Genomic DNA, 9,315 nt, shown 5'->3' with positions numbered 1-9,315 from the left:
TGATCCTATGTGTGTGGTGCTTGAAAGAACTAGTGATTTGAATTCTGTGTCTGTAAATGAAGTGTTTGCATCTCTGAAAAGTTATGAGTTAAGGCTAAGCAGGCATGAGGAAGATAATGAGAAGGTGGAAAGGGCCTTTGCTAGTATGAATGTTGGCTCCAAAGGACAGAACAATCAATCAAAGCCTCACAACCATGATGGGGGAAAGAGAAATTTCAAAAGCTGGAAAGGGAAACCAAAGAAATGGGACAACAAGGTGCAATCAAATTTGAGACCAGGAGGTGATTCCGGGAAAGGAAAATGCAAAGTTTGTGACAAGGCTCACTATGGAGAGTGCTGGTTCAAAGGAAAGGTGAAATGCTACAACTGTGACAGGTTTGGGCATGTAATGAAGGATTGCCACCAACCACTCAAGAAGGGACAGATTGCTAACTATGCAAATCAAGTCCATGAACATGCCACAATGTTCTATGCATGCCACAAAGCCTCAGTGGAGAAAGAGCAAGGTGTTTGGTATCTTGATAGTGGCTGCAGCAACCATATGACTAGTCATGAGTCACTTCTGATCAATATTGACAGAAGCATGAAATGCAAAATAAAAATGGGGACTGGAGACATTGTTGAATCAACTGGGAAGGGAGTCTTGCCTGTGCAAACCAAGGGAGGAACAAGGTATATCACAGAAGTCATGATTGTGCCAGGATTAGATGAAAATCTTCTCAGTGTTGGACAAATGGTGGAACATGGTTACTGGCTTGTATTTGGTGAGTACATGGTGAAAATTTATGAAGATAAGAGCATGAAAATCCCTGTGGCAGCAGTTCAAATGAAAGGGAATAGGTGCTTCCCACTTGTGCTCGAGGACATGAGTCCAATGATGGCAAAGAAGGCCACAGTGACTGGTTCCAACTGGAAATGGCATAAGAGACTTGGCCATTTGAATTTCGAAAGTATGCTGCAATTGCAGGACAAAGCAATGGTGATTGGCTTACCAAAACTCACAAAAGGAGAGCATGTCTGTGAGGGATGTGCATTGAGCAAAAGTCACAGGGAAGCATTTGACAAAGGGAAGACTGTTAGAGCTACTGATTTGCTAGAATTGGTTCACACAGATGTCTGTGGACCAATGTCAGAAACTTTGGGAGGAAACAAGTATTTCCTCACATTCATTGATGACAAATCAAGAATGTGCTGGGTATACTTTCTGAGACAAAAGTCAGATGCATTTACTGTATTCAGAAAGTTTAAAGCAATGGTGGAACTTCAATGTGGCTACAAAATAAAGAAAATTAGAAGTGACAGAGGGGGAGAGTATACCTCAATGGAATTTGAGAAGTTCTGTGAAGACTTGGGAATAGAAAAGCAACTCACTATTGCTTATTCCCCTCAGCAGAATGGAGTGGCTGAGAGGAAGAATAGGACAATCATGGAGATGGCAAGGGTTATGTTGCAGGAGAAGAAACTACCTACTTATTTTTGGGGGGAAGCAGTTAACACTGCAGTGTACATTTTAAATAGATGTCCTACTCGAGCCTTGACTGGTCAAACTCCATTTGAAGTTTTCAGTGGTAGGAAGCCAGGAGTGAAGCATTTGAGAATCTTTGGCTCAATGTGTTATACACATATTCCTAATCAACTGAGACACAAGCTGGATGATACAAGTCAAAAAGGGGTGTTTGTTGGATATGGAACCAGAGAGAAAGGGTATAGAGTGTTTGATCTCAAGAGCAATAAGGTGATAGTCTCGAGAAGTGTGATCTTTGAAGAGTCTGCAATGTGGAATTGGGATTCAAAGTCCACTGAATACATATCTGTACCTTGGAGTGATGAAGATGACTCTCATACTGCAGAAATTGAATCTGAGCATGATGTCCTGTGTCCAACTTCACAGAGCCCCTTCAATCCAATTGCAACTCTCACTGCTAATCCAAGTCCTAGTCCACCACCTACATCACATGCTGCAGAAACTGAAATTGACCCTGCAAGCACTTATGACTCAACACCAAAGAAATGGAAAAGCCTAGATGAGGTATTTGCTCACTGTAAAATGAGCATTGTGGAACCAGAAAGCTATACTGAAGCAGCTAAAGACAAGGCATGGCAGAAGGCTATGGAAAATGAAATTGAAATGATTGAGAAGAATCAAACTTGGCAGCTGGTTGATAGGCCAGGGAACAAACCAATTGTTGGTGTAAAGTGGATATTCAAGACTAAACTCAACCTTGATGGATCAATACAGAAGCACAAGGCTAGGTTAGTAGCCAAAGGCTATACACAAAAGCCAGGGATTGACTTCAATGAGACATTTGCCCCTGTGGCAAGGCTTGACACCATTAGGACCCTAATTGCTTTATCAGCTCAAAAGGGTTGGAAGCTCTATCAATTGGATGTCAAATCTGCCTTTCTAAATGGAGAATTAGAAGAGGAAGTGTATGTAGATCAACCTGATGGCTTCACTGTTAAAGGCCAGGAAGACAAGGTATACAGGCTACATAAGGCTCTCTATGGTCTAAAGCAAGCACCAAGGGCCTGGTACAGCAACATTGACACATACCTGGTGCAGTGTGGATTCGAGAAGAGTCCTAGTGAAGCTACCCTTTATGTTAAGAACAAAGAAAATCAGGGAACACTCATTGTCTCACTCTATGTGGATGATATTGTCTACACTGGCAGCAGCATGAACATGCTTGAAGAATTCAAGGCAGAAATGATGAATAGGTATGAGATGACTGACTTGGGACTGCTACACCATTTTCTAGGAATTGGTGTAATCCAATTAGAAGGGAGCATCTTCATTCACCAAAAGAAGTATGCTCAAAGTCTATTGGAAAAGTTTGGCTTGAAAGATTGCAAGGCTGTCTCTACACCCCTAGCAACATCTGATAAGCTTAAGAAGGATGATGGAAGCAAGGCAGCTAATGAGGAACAATACAGAAAAATGGTGGGAAGTTTACTTTATTTGACAGCTACAAGACCAGACATCATGTTTGCTGCAAGCCTCTTAGCTCGATTCATGCATTGTGCATCAATGAAGCACATTGGTACTGCAAAGAGGGTGTTGAGATATATACAGGGAACCTTGGATTTTGGCATCCAGTACAAGAAAGACACTGCTGCAGTCCTAATAGGGTATTGTGACAGTGATTGGGGAGGAGATGAGGATGACATGAAGTCTACCTCAGGTTATGCATTCTCATTTGGAAGTGGAGCTTTCTCTTGGGCATCTGTGAAGCAACACAGTGTTGCTCTATCAACAGCAGAGGCTGAGTATGTCAGTGCTGCAGAAGCAACAACTCAAGCCATATGGTTGAGGTTTGTGCTACATGATTTTGGTGAGGAACAAATGGAAGCAACTCCACTCATGTGTGACAATACATCTGCTATAGCTATGACTAGGAACCCTGTCTTTCATCAGAGATCAAAGCATATTAAGAGGAAGTATCATTTCATTCGAGATGCCATTAATGAAGGTGAAATTGAATTACTGTATTGCAAGAGTGAGGAACAATTGGCTGACATTTTCACCAAGGCTCTTCCTAGAGAAAGATTTTGTGAATTAAGGAATCAACTAGGAGTGCTATCAGTCAAAGCCTTAGAAGGGAGTATTAGAGTTAATTAAGACTTATGACTGATAAGCAAGTTTGTTAGTTTAGTTAGTTAATTAAATGTGTCCCTGCTTAGTTGGCATTGCCTCATAGGGTGATGCATTTACTGCTGTAAGAGCTCATAGGCTCATATGTGTGTTAACAGCTTTGTGGCTGAAACGATGTAGTTTTGTATAACTGAATTGCAAATGGAATATATGATATGCTGGTGTGTGCATTGCTCAGAGAGCATGCCTTTATCGTGACTTCATTCTCTCTTTCCCATCTCATCACTCTGCAAATTCTCTCTGCCATTCTAGCACCATTTTACATGCTTGCATTCCTGGTCACATTCCAGGTATATGCATTGTCTCATTAAAATCAACAGTAACATCATCACCCATCTTCGTTGCACGTATTTCCTGCCGTGTCTTCTTCTCTACATCTCTCATTTTCCACCCGAAAAACCAGTTGTAAATTTTAATTGCTTCCAAGCCTGCAGCAATGCACCCCAGAACTCCAATAATCAAAATATAACCAAGTTTCCACATCTTTTCTGGTTCCAATATATCAAACCCTTTAAAGATATTTATTATGCCGAGGATGATTGTTGCATAACCAAAGGCATAGTGAAACAACTCCCAGATTCTTGTGGTCTTTCTTGGGCCTAAAGAAAACAGCTGCAAGGACTTGAATTATAGCAAGACATAAGAGAGTGCAACCTATGCATCCGTGGGGTTTGTATAGAATTCTCGAAAACTTAAGTCGACCGAGATAAATCCCCGTCACCCAGCCAGCAAACCCGACAAAACAACTCATAAACTGACATGCTCTATGAAGATAGAACCAAAGCGGATCTGCTACTCTAAATTCTTTGACATACCTTGCTATAATGATCCCAACAGGCATAAGTATACCCCAACTGATTGTATTAATAATTCCATGGGCATATTGCAACTTAGATTTTGTTCCGGGTCTACTTGCTTTAATCTGTCCAGAAATAAAGTCTAGAGTTCCAAATGATTTGACGTTTGGTCCTGACAGTGAATGCATTGTTGGTGTGTTTCTGGACAACAGTCCTTCCTGCCAAACATGGTTCACAATGCTGACATTGTTTGGCAGCCCTATGGTGGCAAATATAGTGATTTGGCTATTCTCATAGGTTGCAGAGACATCATGTACAGGAAAGCTGAGATTTCCTTGCTCCAACAGAGTCACATCGCTTCTAATGGGTGATGCATAAACCGACATGCTTCCGTCGGTTCTTCGAAAAGCAACGATGGCTTGTGAACCCACCATGCCTGTTGAGGTTGGATTAATAGCCCACGCAATCCATCTCGATTCGCCAACCACGGTTTGTCTGAAAGCAACATCAACCGTTCCTGTTGATGGATAGAAATTCCAGTGTAGGGTCGAATTCAAGACTGGTAGGTCATTGCAAGCAGCAAAGGTTTTCTTGTTTGGGAATTTGTGGGTAGTGCAGGGTTGTGGTTGTGAAGTGATTGAGATCAAAAACGAGCTGAGAATGAGGGAAAGAAGGAAGAGAGACCTCAAAATCCTTGCCATGATGGGATGGAGAGCTTTCACACGCACTAACACATGCAGTACGCAAAGAGAGAAGAGAAATTTGTTTGTGAGTTGAAACTTGAAAGCTAGGGCTGGCTATACTTATATGGAAAAGTTTAATTCCAGTTTAGGGCTGGCTATTCCATTCTGAACTGGATTTGGATTGTGATCAGTCGGTTAAAAATAGAACGGTTGTTAAAAAATTAATTTACCAATGTGAACTAGGAAAAAGAGAAGGGGGGACATTTGTTAAAAGTTAAAACCACTCTTGAAAAGATTTTTTTTAATATTTTCTCATTTTAAAATCCCATGATTCACAGTTTGCTCCATTTTATCAATTATATTTAGACTAAAAACCATAAGGGTATTTTAATTTTGACTAAAGTCCAAAATATTGTCCAAATATTTTTTTTTCAAAACTACTCTAATATCATCATAAATTGAAAGGCGTTTTTTTTTTTTAAAGTGCAAAATTAAAAAGCCCATGATCGGCCGACTCATTTGCAAAACATGGTGACAGGTCGGTCTGAGTGCTAGGAACTTTCACCGAGCACTCGATACTGTTCACCGAGCACTCGGTACTGTTCATCGAGCACTTGGACAATGGCAATTTTTCCAGTTAAAAAAAAAAAAAAACAAGGAAGAAGATATAAAGTGGGCTTTATTTATACAAATTGAATCTATTTATTATTGTAACTTTTTAAGTGAGTTTATTTATCATTTAGAGCTGTAAAATGGATTTTAGAGTAATTTACTTTAAAATTAATGAGATTTAAATTCTAATATTATCCTAATATTATCTCATTATATTATTCTGTCATATGCTGCGATGTCTGCATATTTGCATGACTAAATATATCTATTTAAGCAATTTTTTTGTTTATATGCAATCGACTGCCATATATGATGCTTATAGAATCTCTTGATCTTAATCCTAAATTTAAATTGATTAGCACTGCCAAAGCAATATAATTCAGTTGCAGTTTCTAGAGATTACAGTTTCATATCAAACTTGCAATATCAAATTAATAGTTTATTTCTCAAAGATTTTAACTAAACAGACTTGATACTGGCATGTTACAGATTAGAAAAAACATAAGGATAATTTTAGATATTTTTTCTTGCTTAAAGGTGTAGAGACTATCTAGAAAATGTCTTCCCTATAATTTGGTAATATGATAAAGAATGAATAAAGAAAGATCGAGTCTTCTTGCTCAAAAGTGTTGCTTGATATTGTATAAACAGTATTATGAATATAAGGTTCTTAGACAAACTTATATGATATCAATAACAATACATCAATTCATATGTATGGTTTTGACATATGTGTGACGTGTTTCAGTGTTTAATTGAATCTTATTTATATATATAGTTCGTATATATATATGGTTTGATTTTTACCCATGGTTTATTGCTTTTTGTTTTGCTATCAGATATATATAATTAAAGATACAAAGAAATTATGATACGGAACACTATTATGGCATGTTTGATTTCAAAGGAAATTGCCGGATGTAATATATATGTCTATTACTTGGTATATGAATGTGTTGGCCTTAACTGATTTGGTGCATGACCATGACATAGATAATTAAAGCACTTATGAACGATTATATGCATTCATTGTAATCAAGTTTGTATATAGTTGACTTATTTTGCAAATGGGTTCATATATATGAGGAAATACCACTTAAAGCTTATGTGTTGTTGTTATTATTTAAGAGAACTAGTGTTGTCCAAGTGGGAGAATGTAAGAATTCTATATGAACAATCACTAGCTCGCTTAGATAACATCTAGAATATAATAAAAAAAATTAAGGAATCATCACTCAAGAAATAATCTTAGAATCATTAGTTGGTTAAGAAGAAATTTTTGGTAATTTGTATGAACGCACTTATATAGTTAAATATTCTTTAAATGAATATATGGAATCTGCAGTATACCTCTCTTTGTTATAGACTTTTGGCTTATAAATCGTCACCATGAAGCACTAATTAATGCTAAACCATGATGTTGCCTTATGTTTATAATAATGCTTGTGAAAAGGCTGCGTACTTCTGCTAGTAAAGGATGGTTATTGGTTTATAATCCAGAATAGTGATTATTATTAAATTGAATCTGTAATAGTATGAGCTAATATGTTTGATTTACATTAGTTTTAATCTGGACAAGCATACTGATGAGTACATGTTAGTTTTGATTATAATATATATGTTGATCTATATGTTTATATATATATATATATGTTTCAATTGCTAGTTATGTGGATGCATATATGCTTAATTGTTTATACTTCTTACAAAGAAATTTAAAGGTTTTAATGCATATATTTATATATAAGCATTAGTATATGGATTAAGGGTTAAAGACATTTTATATAATTTGTTTTTACTTAGGTAAATAATAGAACAACCTTACTACTTTCGAGTGTTGCCAATTTTCTTATTAAAATGGCCCTCTTTTCGTTGATTTATATGTTTATCCAATTTAATTAGCTTTGTGTGATAAATATATAATTGCTGCAGTAAAATCCTTTTGTCATGAGTTCTGAGCATTAAGTTTTCTTTAAGGCATTATCATGAGTGATTTATCAATCACATAAAGAATTATATAGTCTTATGACTTTTGTTTTATAGCATTTATAAATTACAATTTATTCTTTTAAAATAGTGCCATAAGCATATGCTAGTTACATATTACCTTCCAGATTTTGTATTCTAAATGGCATCATTAAAGTTTGGCTGTTTTATCTAGATTATACAGTTTTTCAGTTTTAAAGACGATATGTTTTGGTTTTCAACTTTGAATGCCTAGCTATTCTATCTTCTATCTTCCATTGAGACTAGGGACGAACCCAAGAATTTAAAATGGGGTGGGTTGAACTTTAAGGCTGCCGAAATTTCGACAGTATACCGTTTGTTTTTATGACACTTCTCCAATTAAAATAACTTGTTAAAACACTTCACTGATCTAAAATGCAATTTATTCAAAGAAAACTTGAAGTGAATTTCATTAATAAATAACAAAAAATACACCTACTTAAGTTGTGCCCTACGATTCTGCACAACATAAAAGTCATCAATAACAGAATCATAACTGATAGTATCAATATATATATAAGATTTTTTTTCAATGTGGATAACCATACAATAAGCAAGAAACTCATCACATATCTTGTTTATTTTTAATAAATTTCATATGGATGAGAATGTTCGCTCAGTTGTTGTTGTCGAAACAGGAAGAGTCAACACAAGACGAATCTTTCGATCAACCAATATGATTTTCTTGTTCTAACAAGTTCATGACATTATTCAAAAATATATGGAGGACACATTCTGAAATTGTAAATAATGTGCAAAATATTAGAATTGTCTATTATGTGTGATCAATTAAAAAACTAATGTCTATTTAGTAAAATAAACTAACAAATTAACAACATATCAATAATTAAAAAAATTAATAGTTCTATAACATATTATAACAAACTCAAACAACCCCTAACTTAAAATTTTAGAACTCTTAATCAAGGAGTAAAATTTCGTTTTTTAGGGGTATGGAAATTTTAACACCATAGCAAATTAATTTTGAAAAATTTTGCTGAAATTTCGACGAAATTTTCTGAAATCCTTGAAATTTCGGCGAAATTTCAATGTAGAGACTGGAGAGAGAGAGGGGAGGCAGAGCACCGTCGCCGGAGAGAGAGAAGAGATCGGAGTGGGAGCTGCAGAGCCGCGCCGTCGTCGGAGGAAGAGAAGAGATCCGGGGAGGGAGAGGAGGAAGAGAAGGAGATCGGGGGAAGGAGAGGAGGAAGAGAATGAGATCGGGGAGGGAGAAGAACTTCTTGGCTGCATGAAATTTTTGATCTGTGTTGGCTGCATGAAATTTCTGATCTGTGTTGGCTGCGAGCCTGCGACTGGGAGAGAGATGAATGAAAGGGAAGAAGAAAGTGAAAGTGGAAGCCAGGAAGGAAAGAAAAGAAAAAAAAGAAAAGAAGAAAGTCAATGACATGACATGACTCACGGGAATGACATGACATGACTCACGGGAAGGAAAGAAAAAAAGGAGAAAAGGAAAGAAAAGAAAAAAAAAGAAAAAAGGAAAAAAAAAAAAAAGGTTTGAGGTCTTTGGGTAATTGGAAAGAAAAAAAAGGGTTTGGGGTTTCGT

General features: G+C 36.6%; 1 pseudogene; it reads right to left on the bottom strand.

Moving 5' to 3' along the window:
- Positions 1–3,931: 3,931 nt before the first annotated feature.
- LOC147292972 (cytochrome b561 and DOMON domain-containing protein At5g47530 pseudogene) lies at positions 3,932–5,150 on the bottom strand (annotated as a pseudogene).
- Positions 5,151–9,315: the final 4,165 nt, after the last annotated feature.

Source organism: Dryas octopetala, chromosome 2, assembly GCF_963921425.1.
Source record: "Dryas octopetala chromosome 2, drDryOcto1.1, whole genome shotgun sequence".
Classification (NCBI taxonomy): domain Eukaryota; kingdom Viridiplantae; phylum Streptophyta; class Magnoliopsida; order Rosales; family Rosaceae; genus Dryas; species Dryas octopetala.
This window is presented reverse-complemented; position numbering and strand designations above follow the sequence as displayed.